The sequence below is a fragment of the Ornithorhynchus anatinus genome, chromosome 7 (assembly GCF_004115215.2).
Source record: "Ornithorhynchus anatinus isolate Pmale09 chromosome 7, mOrnAna1.pri.v4, whole genome shotgun sequence".
In the NCBI taxonomy this organism is placed as follows: Eukaryota; Metazoa; Chordata; class Mammalia; order Monotremata; family Ornithorhynchidae; genus Ornithorhynchus; species Ornithorhynchus anatinus.
Genome location: NC_041734.1, coordinates 62,398,663 through 62,411,129, shown reverse-complemented (window position 1 = coordinate 62,411,129; position 12,467 = coordinate 62,398,663). Strand labels below are relative to the sequence as shown.

General features: G+C 44.3%; 1 protein-coding gene across 4 annotated transcripts in view; it reads right to left on the bottom strand.

Moving 5' to 3' along the window:
- SRGAP2 (SLIT-ROBO Rho GTPase activating protein 2) overlaps positions 1-12,467 on the bottom strand; it is a 278,328-nt gene that overhangs the window by 237,893 nt on the left and 27,968 nt on the right. The gene's annotated exons all lie outside the window — the stretch shown is intronic.

The window sequence follows — 12,467 nt, the reverse complement described above, 5'->3', positions numbered from 1 at the left end:
AAACCCCAAGTAGCTTGTTCTCCCTGGCACTTTTGCTTTATCTACCACCTGCCACTAGCTGTTCAAACAGCCTGATCAAAGCTCAGCCTACAGATCCTTTTTTGCTCTTCCTCTTTGGCATTCAAGGGGAGGCTGCTAGTGGTACACTGAAAGCAAAAAAAGGCATGTGCCCTGTTCCCTGGAAGAGCGGCACAGATTGACTCAGAACTCCCTCCTCCTTCATGAGCAAGTCTGACCACCAGCCCCTTTGGAAGGACAAAACCAATCCAAAATTGAAGAAAAGGGGGAAAAACCTTTTAAAACAGGGTAGTGGTGATCTCTGCTTACTTTGTTTTAAGGATATTTGTTCAGCGCTTATTATCTGTCAACACTGTTGTAAGTGCTGGGGTAGATACAAATTAATCAGGTTGGACACAGTCCCTGTCCCACATGGGGTTCACACATCCCCATTTTACAGATAGGCACAGAGAAGTGAAGTGACTTGCCCAAGGTCACACAGCAGACATGTGGTGGAGCCGGGATTGGAACCTAGGTCTTTATGACTCCCAGGTCCCTGCTGCACATTGGCTCACAGTCTAAGTAAGAGGGAGAAAAGGTACTGAATGCCCATTTTAGAGTTTAGGAAACTGAGGCGCAGAGAAGTCAAGGGACTTGCCCAAAGTTACATAACAAGCAATGGGCAGAGTAGAGCATGTCCTTCAGACTCCAAGACCAGTGTTCTTTCCAAACAGACCATGCCTGCTTCTGTGGTAAAGTCCAGAAAACAAGTTGTATAATTACAAAATGCAGATTAGCCAAACCAAGAAATCATCTGCCCCTAGTGTTCTGCGCTCACGCTAAAGAGGAGTTTGAAGAATGTGAAGAGACTGCCTCAGGGAGCCACAGAATTGAGCACAGGATTAAAAAGAAGATGGATACGAAAAGATTATTTAATCTGGAGAAGAGGCGGGAGAGTGACTGAATAAGAGTCATTGATATATATTAGCTGATGTTGAGACTACTGCACACTGCAATCACTAAATGGAAAATCTCTCTAAATGGACTCTTTTCACATTTTACTGAAGTCCTGCAGATAAATAAATCTCAAAAAAAATCTAATTACCACACCTTTGTTTTTCCTAGCTATCCCTCCCTTATGGAGATAGAGGGGCAATAAAATAACTAAAATCAACCTTCTTCTCCAGCAGCTAGCAGAAGTAGTTCTTTGCCCTCGACCACTAAGGGAGGGATTATTTGCAAGACTGCAGGGGGTCTGACAAGCCAAGTCATTTCCTTTAAAGGAATCTGTGGGCAATAGGGGAAACAAACGATCTCCAAGGCTTAACGAAGCTGGTTCCTGTATTTCTCTGAATGGCAGACAAGATTGCACAAGCACCTGTTAAACGGTTGCACTGCTAAATGGCAAATCAAAAAGCTCTATTTTCGGTAACTGAGACTCACACGCTGGAGAGATGGGTTGGATACATTAGTTGTTGTTCTGATACTGAACACACCTGACAAGGAGAAAGGAAACATAAAATAACCCTTGAAGGTGTTTTATTTGGTGCTACAAAAACTGAGCCCTAGTATTCAGAGAAGCCATAAGTGGGGATGGCAATCAACAATGGTATTTATTGAGCACTTACAGTGTGCAGAGCACTGTGCTAAACACTTGGGAGAGTACACTACATCAGGATTGGTAGGCATGTTCCCTGCCCATAACAGTCTATCATTCAAATACAAAGTATTTACTCAGGGCTTACTATGTAAAGAACACTGCACTAAGCGCTTGGGAGAGCACAATACAACAGAATTAGCAGACATGTTCCCTACCCATAATGAGTTTATTAGAAGGCAATGCCTGTGTGCTACCACTTCTGAAAGAAAGAGAAGAAAAGGTGTTTATGAATCACCTGGCACAGAGGTGATTAAACACTAAAAGGGGGCAGTCTGAGAGTTGTAATGAAATTTTCTTTTCCAGGAGTTAAAAAAACCCATAAAGATGCAACTGTCTGGAAAAGAGCATTGCTCTACACACGGTAGGCCTGCAATAAACGCTGCTGACGATGATGAATGGCTTAGGTGAGGTCAGCCTGAGGTGGGGGCTGAGGATGAGGGGGATTTGATGACTTCTCCATTTCTCCAAGTCCCTTCCAGCCTTACGATTTTAGGCTCATTAAAGTAAGCAGGGAAAGTTTTACAGAGTTATTAACTGGCATCATGGAGCCTCCGATTTCCTAGAGTCCGATTTTAAATCCCCACCTTTTCACCATGCCCTCTCTTCCACCCTGGATACCCAGCCAAGTCTTCTGAAGATGCACCCAACCTGCCCTCAGGTCACAGGAACTCTGCCGTTTGCAGTAATAATAAGAATGGCATTTTCTTCATAAGTTACTACGTGCCTACCAAGCACTGGGGTAATAATAACGTTGGTATTTGTTAAGTGCTTACTATGTGCCAAGCACTGTTCTAAGCGCTGAGGTTAACACAAGATAATCTGATCATTCACATGGGGCACAGAGTCTACAGAGGAGGAGGAACTAGTATTTGATCCCCATTTTACAGAGGAAGAAATTAAAGCACAGGGCCGTTAAATGACTTGTCCAAGGTCACAGCTGGCAAGTGGCACAGCAAGGATTAGAACCCAGGTCCTAGAACTCCCAGGTCCCTTCTCTTTCCACAGTAGAAAAAGGCAAAAAGATGACAAACGGTCTAAATAACAATATTGATGATGGTGTCTATTAACTGCTTATTGTACACAAGGCACTGTATTAAGTGCTGGGGTTAAATACAAGATAATCATATCAGCTACAGTTACGGTCCCAAAAGGGCCCACACTCTGAGGAAGAGGAAGAACAGATATTTTAACCCTGTTTTACAGATGAGGAAACTGAGGGTCAGAAAAATTAATTGATTTTCCCAAGGTCACCAGGAGGCAAGTGGAGGAGCCATGGCTAGAATTGGTCAGTTGCATTTATTAAGTGCCTAATTTGTACAGAGTACTGTACTAACTGCTTGGGACAGTATAAAATAACAGAGTATGCTGACATTCCCTGCCCACATCTAGCTTGGAACCTTGGGCTAGAACCTGGGTCTCAGTCAGTCAATCATGTTTCAACACTTGTCTTCAGAGCTCTACTAAGCACTTGGGAAAGTACAATATATCAGAAGGTAGATATGTTCCCTGCCCACAGGGAGCTTAGAGACTAGGGCTATACCTGTGTCTCCTGACTCTCAATGCCAAATTTATGCCACTAGACCACTCGACCTCTTGAAATGGTTAAGCTGAAACTGAAGACAGAAGAAGGAGAAGTCCACTGAGGTGGGGCGGGGGGAAGTATTCAATATTTTAAACTCCTATTGGGAGGAGGAAAAAAAGAACTGCGAAAGGCTCTGTCCACCTTAAGCAGAGTTTATTTTTATTCTTATTGCCAATAAAGTCTGGGTAATCCCATGAGCGCCATTTAACCTTTTCTGCAGAAATAAAACAGAAGAGGTCATTTAATGCCTTGACATGGAAATTTTAAAGGCAGGTTGAATTTTGCTCCATTTAATCTCCACCACATCCTCTACAGCACTTTGGTGTCTCTGACCCCCAATTGCTAGTTGAAAGAAGCCCGTCTTTCACTCTACCTTCTTCAAATAAAAAGAATAGTGGCTAATACAAGGGAAAATAAAATTGGCCCCTCACTGAAGGGTGTCCAGACCTACCCTTAGAAAGGAGAACCCAGAAAGAAAAGAAACAGTCTCCAACATCATTCACAATGAGAGGGCCCCTAGGGACAAGTTGTTTTCCATTCCGCCTCTGTGTTGAACAAAAAGCAGACAGCTGGTGGGATAACAACAGTAATAATATTTATAAGTAATAATACGTGCTTACTATGCTCCAAATACTGTATTAAACTTTGGGGTAGACAGAGGAAAATCAGGCCCCACAAGGGGCTCTACAGAATAAGTTAGGAGGGAAAGCAGGTAACGAATCCCCATTTGGCAGATTAGGGAACTGAGGCACAGAGAAGTTAAGTGACTTGCCCAAGATCACAGAGCAGGTAAGTACTGGAATCAGGATTATTACCTAAGGCCTTTGACTTGCAAGACCCATGCTCTTTCGCTATGCCATACTGCCTCTCCATATTCATTTGGGGGCAGGGGGAGGAGAAGAGAGGTAGACCAGACATTTTATTACAGAGAAGGAAACTAAAGTTTTGCAACTTGCCCAAAGTCACACAGCAAATCAACTAATGGTATTTATGGAGTGGTTCTGTGTACAGAGAACTCTGCCCTGTGCTTGGGAAAGTACACTGCAATAGAGTTGGTAGATCGGATCCCTGCCCACAGGGAGCTTACAGTCTAGAGGGGGAAACAGACATTAAAACAAAATTACAGATAAGGGAAAGAGTAGAGTGTAAAGATATATAAATAAGTGCTATGGGGATTACAGCAACTCAAACCCAAGTTTCTTGACTCTACCTGGCCCATACTCTTTCCATTAGGCTACACTGCTTTAAAGCATCAGAATCCCCCCATTTTTCCTGAAAGGTGGGACTACTAAAGACCTGGGGCGGAGGTGGGGGGAGGATGGAATGGTTCCTGGTCAGTCAATCGTATTTACTGCGTGCCTGCTTTGGGCAGAGCGTTGTACTAAACACTTGGGAGAATACTTTACAGCAACAGACACATTCCCTGCCCACAGTGAGCTTGCAGCCTAGAGGGGGAGACAGACATTAATAAAAATAAATTACAGATATGTGCATAAGTGCTGTGGGGCTGGGAGTGGGTAATAATAATGATGATGGTATTTGTTAAGAGCTTATTATGTGTCAAGCAGAAGCGAGTGGGAGAAGAGGAAGCGGGGGCTTCGTCGGGGAAGGCCTCTCGGCCCACAAAGCCAGGAGCCCCGCATTAAGAGCTGCACATGCACATAGTAAGCGCTCAATAAAATACTATTCATGATGAGAGTCCCAGCGGGGGAGAGAAGAAAAACAAACAAATGGCAGGGTTTCCTGCCTCACTTGGGGACACCCCGATTATCTGAAATATGGCACATTTCCTGCAATTCTCATCATCTCTTTCATGGCTTCAGAAAACTCTGCAAAAGCATGAAGAGGGATAAAACATAACCTTTAGAAATCTAACTCCACTGGGAAAAGGGAGGTGGGGGAGGAGGAGAGCATTTTCACTCCAGGCGGAGTTAAATTTCTATCCAAACATCACTGCAATATCCTGTGTCTTCTGCAATGCTGCAATTGTTTCTCCCTTCCATAGAACGAGTAGCTTTCCTGTCTTCCCCTCCTCTCCACCCCCACCCACCAACACACGACTATTCCAGATGTACACATGTTGGGTTTGCTACAAAGTCTTTTGTTCCTGCTGCAGTGTCTTCCTGTAGCATGCTGGAGTCAGCCGCATACAACTCCCACATGGTTTTTTGTGCTAGTAGACAAAATACAGGAAGTCCACTGTTTTCTGGGCCGGTGTGGAGTCTCCTCCCTCCCTACACCCTCCCCAAGCCAGAAACCTTTCCCCAACTGCCCCAGGAAAACCAAATAAATGGCCTGAAATTGAGCAAGAGGAAAATGCAAAGCAGAGAATCTAAGGCAGCCAGTCGTATTTATTAAACACTTACTGTGTGCAGAGCACTGTACTAAGCACTTGGGAGAGTACAATTTAACAACATAACAGACACATTCCTTGCCCACAAGAGAACTCAGAAACCTACCCCGATCTTGAAACCTTAACAAGAACTTTGGTAAAAGTCACCAACTCGGGAAAAAAACTGGTTTCTGGGCACAGGCATGCAAGTCCAGTGCTGCTTTCTCAGGGTTGACAGAGAAATGTGCAAAGATGACTAGAAAATTCAATATCCGGCAGGGCGTCAGCACTCGAGGAGAATCTTGAACACTCCACTGACGAGTGGGGAATTTGATCAGCAACCAAGGGATTAGAGTTCTACTAACCTCAGCAGGGGCAGGAGGGGGAGGAGACTTGCCTCAGAAAAGCTGAGGAATCTCATTCAATCTTATACACTTAATGGTCCTGGAAACTTACCCACTTATAATAATAATAATGTTGGTATTTGTTAAGCGCTTACTATGTGCTGAGCACTGTTCTAAGCGCTGGGGTAGACAGGGGAATCAGGTTGTCCCACGTGGGGCTCACAGTCTTAATCCCCATTTTACAGATGAGGGAACTGAGGCACAGAGAAGTTAAGTGACTTGCCCACAGTCACACAGCCGACAAGTGGCAGAGCTGGGATTCGAACTCATGAGCCCTGACTCCAAAGCCCATGCTCTTTCCACTGAGCCACGCTGAGAAGGGTTTACAAGAGTAAGGATTTTGAAACACAGCTTTGTGGGTACAGAACAGCCTGAGAATCAGAAGGACCTGGGTTCTAATCACAGCTCCGCCACATGACTGCTGTGCTATCCTTGGGCAAGTCACTTTACTTTTCTAGGCCTCAGTTACCTTATCTGTAAAAAGGGGATTTAAGAGCGTGAGTTCCATGTGGGACAGTCACTGGGTCCAACCTGATTAACTTGTCTCTACCCCAGCCTTAGAACTGTGCTTGGCACATAGTAAGATCTTAAGTACCATAATTAGTCTTGTCCTTTTTGTACCCCTGTAGACTGCAACTTACTCATAGGCAGGAAACTTATCTACCACCTCTGTTGCACTGTACTCTCCAAAGAGAATAGTACAGTGCTCTGCACATAGTAGGCATTCAGTAAATTGATTATGGGGCAGTGCAACTGTGTTGAACTGGTCTGGAGGCTCCGCCCAGTTAAACACTGCTTCCTTACAGGATGCATTAAAAACCGGGGTCAAAAGGTCATGTTTGAAGATGGAACATTTTACTGGTAAATTAACCAAACTCAAGTGGAGGGATAAGCATGCACCCAAGCCAAGATGTAAAACCCATATGTTTCTTATTGTTTGCAGGGGTTGCCTCCCATTTGTTCTGGAGGTCAACTGTCAGAACCGAATAATAATAATGATGGTATTTATTAAGCGCTTACTATGTGTCAGTCACTGTAGCACTGGGGTAGATACAAGGTAATCAGGTTGGACACAGTTCATTGTCCCACATGGGGCTCACAATCTTAATCCCCATTTTATAGATGAGGTAACAGGCATAGAGAAGTGACTTGCCCAAGGTCACAGAGCAGACAAGTGGTGGGGCCAGAACCCATGATCTTCTGACTTCTAAATTTGTGCTCTATCCACTACACCATGCTGTTTTCTTCTTCTAGAACAGAACTGCTGGAGGCTTCTGGGAAAAGCTAAGTGGCAAAGCAGCAGAATGGCCTAATAGATAGAGCACAGGTTTGAGAGTCAGAAGGACCTGGGTTTTAATCCCAGTTCCACTTGTTTGCTGTTACCTTGGACAAATCCCTTAACATCTTTATGCTTCAGTTACCTCATTTGTAAAATGGGGATTAAGAATATGAGTCCTACGAAAAGAGTTTAGAAATGTAAGTGTTTTGAAGAAGCGTAACTCAGTGGATAGAGCACAGCCTGGGAATCAGAAGGATCTGGATTCTAATCCCAGCTTCTCCACTTGTCTTCTGTGTAACCTTGGGCAAATCCCTTAACTTCTTTGTACCTTAGTTACCTCATTTGTAAAATTGGGATTAAGACTGTGAGCCAAATGTGGGACATAGACTGTATCCAAAATGTTTAGCTTGGTCCTACCCCAATGCTTAGTACAGTGCCTGGCGCATAGTTAAGTGATATAAAACTATAAAAAGAAGGGTTTAATCAAGGAGCAGATGGATGATTTTCATCCATCCACCTACCACCAAGCAGACTGCCCAGCCCAGACCCAGAAGGGTGTATCCTATTCTTAAAAAAGTACACAGCTTTTCTTAGTAGATTAGAGATAATAAGAGAGAGGAGGGAAGGGAAATAACAATGGTGAAACCCAGTGGCCCTCCACAATCAACATCCTCCTTCCTAATTAAACCAGATGAAGCTGCCAACCAGTGATGTTCCCCCAAGCCTGAATGCAGCTGAAAAGACTAATGCATGAACCAGCAATTCTTTCCTCTCATTAGGCTGCCTGATGTTTTGGGGGAACCTAACAATAATAAAAGAAAGAACACCCTTTTCTGCTTAGTAGCTGATGTTTCAATAATTCTGCATCCAGAAAGCTGGAAGTATCCCTTTTACATTTCCAGGCTTCTTGTCATCCCACCACTTCACCATGCAGCAAGCTATGGGGTGTACTGGACTGGAGCTCAAAGATAAAACTTCAGCCATGTCAGCACAGACAGCATTAACTAGAACCAGCACAAATATCATTCAGAAACGATCCAACCCTCTATTTCTGGGAAAATTTCCCTCCAACCTGTCCAGCATTTTCCAGTTTACCAAAGGGAGAACAACTTTTTCTGAGGGGAGACATGTTTTTGAAAGTAAAACAGTGTCTTTCACCAAAGAACAAAAGAACAACAAAACCACTTGATAAGAGATTTGCAGATAACTACCAGCCTGGTCCCTCAAAACACTGGATTCAATTCTGGTAGGTAGCAAGTCTTCAGATCCAGTTAGGTAAGTACATGTGCACTGATAAAACTTTAAATCTTATCTGCAAGCAGGACTGGCACAAGAAATCAGTGGCCCCAGGCAAGCCAGGATGAGTTGGTGCATGGGGAAAAATGTTGAGGTTTTGAATTAAAAAAAAGGTATTTAAGTGCATTCTATGTGCCAAGCACTGCATTAAGCACTGGGGTAGGTAGAAGCTATTCAGGTTGGATATCCTTGCCACACATTCATTCATTCAATCCAATTTATTGAGCATTTATTGTGTGTAAAGCACAGATGGGGCTTACAGTCTAATCCCCATTTTACAGATGAGGTAATGGGCACAGAGAAGTAAAGTGACTTGTCCCAGGTCACACAGCAGACAAGCAGTGGATCCAGGATTAGAACCCAGGTCCTTCTTACTCCCCAGCCCATTCTTTATCTATTAGGCCATGCTGCTTCTTCAAGTTCTTTAAGTTCCTTTAAAAAAAAAAAGTGGTTGGGGGGGGGGTTGCACTAGTTTTGCTCAGTTCCTCTTACTTGACAGAGCTCAGAAGACTTGATTTCAGGGTCCTACAGAGTCTCAAGCTAGATCAAAAGGATCCTGGAGCTCTCTGGAATCTCTATGGGAGGGGTGAGGCAAGGAAACCACAACACTGCTGCCTCCCAACGCCATCTGACAGGCTTCCAGAAAATCCCAGGCCCTTCCTAATAACAGTAATAATAGAAACAATGATAATAATAATAATGTTATGTTAAGTGCATACTGTGTGCCATGCACTGTACTAAGAGCTAGGATACACATAGGGGAACACAATCTAAGTCCTAAGTAGTAGGAGGTATTGGATCCCCATTTTACAGATGAGGAAACTGGGGCACAGTGAAGTGACTTGTCCAAGGTCACAGTAAGTGGGGGAGCTGGAATTAACTGTGGTCTAGCGGGCAGACCACAGGCCTGAGAGCCAGGAGGATTTGGGTTCTTTTCCCAATTCTGCCATGTCTGCTGGGAGACCTTGGACAAGTCATTTCACTGGGCCTCAGTCACCTCATCTGTAAAATGTGGATTAAGATTGTGAGCCAGATATAAGACAGGGACTGTGCCCAACCTGATTACCTTGACTCTATCCTGTTGCTTAGTACAGCGCCTGGTACACAGTGTCAAACAAATATCATGAAAAACAAACGTTCTCTGACTCCCAGGCCTAAGCTCTTTTCACTAAGCCACAGTACTTCCAAAAGCTGCCACTGCTGAAACAACATGGAAAGAAGAACGCTGAGGTACCAAGGCCTCAAAAGCATGACTGTCTGAAGAGGGTTAGGTGAAGTGGGGAGACAACACTGGTACCAGGGGACTCTTGTGAATCCCTCTATTCCTCATTGTCAATGGGAGACGATTTATTCATTCAATCGTGTTTATTGAGTTCTTAATGTGTGCAGAGCCCTGTAGTAAGCGCTAGGAAAGTAAAAATAAATAAATAAATGGTAATTGTTAAGCGCTTACTATGGGCAAAACACTGTTCTAAGCGCTGGGGGATACATGGTCATCAGACTGTCCCACGTGGGGCTCACAGTTTTAATCCCCATTTTACAGATGAGGAACTGAGGCACAGAGAAGTTAAGTAACTTGCCCAAAGTCACACAGCTGGCAAGCGGCAGAGCTGGGATTTGAACCCATGACCTCTGACTCCCAAGACCGGGCTCTTTCCACTGTACCAGAGTGCTTCTCTACAAAACAGCAATAAAGAGAGACAATCCCTGTCCACATTGGGCTCACAGTCTAGAGGGGCACCCTTAAATCACCAATTCTATTCCTCCCCTCTGTGGCCGGCTAGGCCCACGGACCTGTTTGGAGTCCATGAATCAGCCCTGCTATTTACACTACTTCAGCTGGCGACAACCCACATCCTAGAAACTCGGGGATTTCAAAAGTCCCACTTAAACCAAGCACGACTCAGGTCAGGTTCCTTGCAGATGCCCACAACATATCAGAAAAAGATGGTGACTCTACAGGAAATGCCTCGAAAGGAGAAGTTTACATGGCAAATACATTAGCCCAAATACCGTCTCATCAGACTCTTCCATAATTAATAACTACCATTCATCTTTCAAGATACCTTTAATACCAACTTGGACATCGACCTAAAGGGAAACCGATTCATTTAAACTGACGGGGAAAAAGCTGCCATTTTCATTTCCATTACAAAGCATGTCAATGCAGCAGAAACATTTTGATTGATTGAATGTTAAGCTATCCCGGCCAACAATTGATCAGCTTACACACGGGCAAATAATCCAATGACTCAAGTCAGCAACAAAACACCACCAAAATATTTCTTGGAGGGTGACAGAGCAGGGTATGGTTTAAATGGAAAGAAGTTAAAATAAAATAAAATCGAAACCTAATTTTGAGGCTGCAATTGCTAACGTTTTTTAATTTCCTTTGAGGGAAAGCCAAACTGAAAAGCAGTTCACAGTGGTGTAGCCTAGTGGAATAAGCACTGACTTGGGAATCTACTACTGACTCTTTGGGCATCATTGGGTAAGTACTCAACTTCTCTGGGTCTCAACTACACCATCTGTCCTCTGTTTTCCAACCTTTAACTGTGGGACTCCCTCAAGGCTCAGTTCTGGGTCCCTTTCTAGTCTCCATCTACCCCCATTCCCTTGGAGAACTCATTCACTCCAACTGCTTTAACTATCATTTCTATGGTATGTGAGAAGCAGCATGGCGTAGTGGATAGAGCATGGGCCTGGGAATCAGAAGGTCATGGGTTTTAATCCCCGTTATACCACTTATCTGCTGTGTGACCTTGGGCAAGTCATTTCACTGTGCCTCAGTTACCTAATCTGTAAAATGGGATTGAAATTGTGAGCCCCACATGGAATAGGGACTGTGTTCAATCTGATTTCCTTGTATCCACCCCAGTGCTTAGTATAGTGCCTGGCACATAGTAAGCACTTAACAAATACCACAATTATATGGATGATTCCCAAATCTACATCTCCAGTCCTGACCTCTGTCCTTCTCTGCAGTCTCACATTTCCTCCTGCCTTCAGGACATCCCTACCTGGATGTCCCAAGGATACCTCAAACTTAACATGTCCATACAGAACTTATCTTCCCACCCTTCCCTGTGCTCCCCTTGTTTTTCCCATCACCGTAGACAATACCTGCCTCACAAGTCTATAACCTTGGTGTTGTCCTCAACTTCCCTCTCATTCAATTTATTTAATCTGTCACCAAATCCTGTTGGTTCTATCTTTACAACATAGCTAAAATTTGCCCTTTCCTCTCCAGCCAAACTGCTACAATGTTGATCCAAGGCCCTGCCCTATCCTGCCTTGACTCCTGCATCTGCCTCCTCACTAACTTCCTTGGCTCCTGTCTCTCCCCATTCTAGTCCATACTTTGTTTTCGTTGATAAATAATCTGTGCAGCAGAGCGTTCAGACCATGTCTCCCTACGCCTCAAGACCTCCAATGGTTGCCCATCCACCTCCACATCCATAAGACACTCCTTACCATTGGCTTTTAAGCACTCCATCAGCTTGCCCACCCAACTCCCAACTTTATCTCACTGATCTACTATAGCCCAGCCCACACAGGTTGCTTCCTTAGCACCAGTTTACTCACTGTGTCCCAATCTCCTCTGTCTCACCACCAACGCTTTCCCACATCCTCTGGCCTGGAACTCCCTTCCCCTTCATATACACCAGACCACCACTCTGCCCACTTTTTTGTTTTGCTGTCTGTCTCCCCCTTTTAGACTGTGAGCCCGTTGTTGGGCAGGAAATGTCTCTGTTGCCAAATTGTACAAACCAAGTGCTTAGTTCAGTGCTCTGCACACAGTAAGCACTTAATAAATATGACTGAATGAAGACATCTTCTCAAAGATGCCTTCTGAGATTAGCCTTCTTTTCCCCATTCCCTCTCCCTGAGTCATCTGTGCACTTGTATCTGTGACC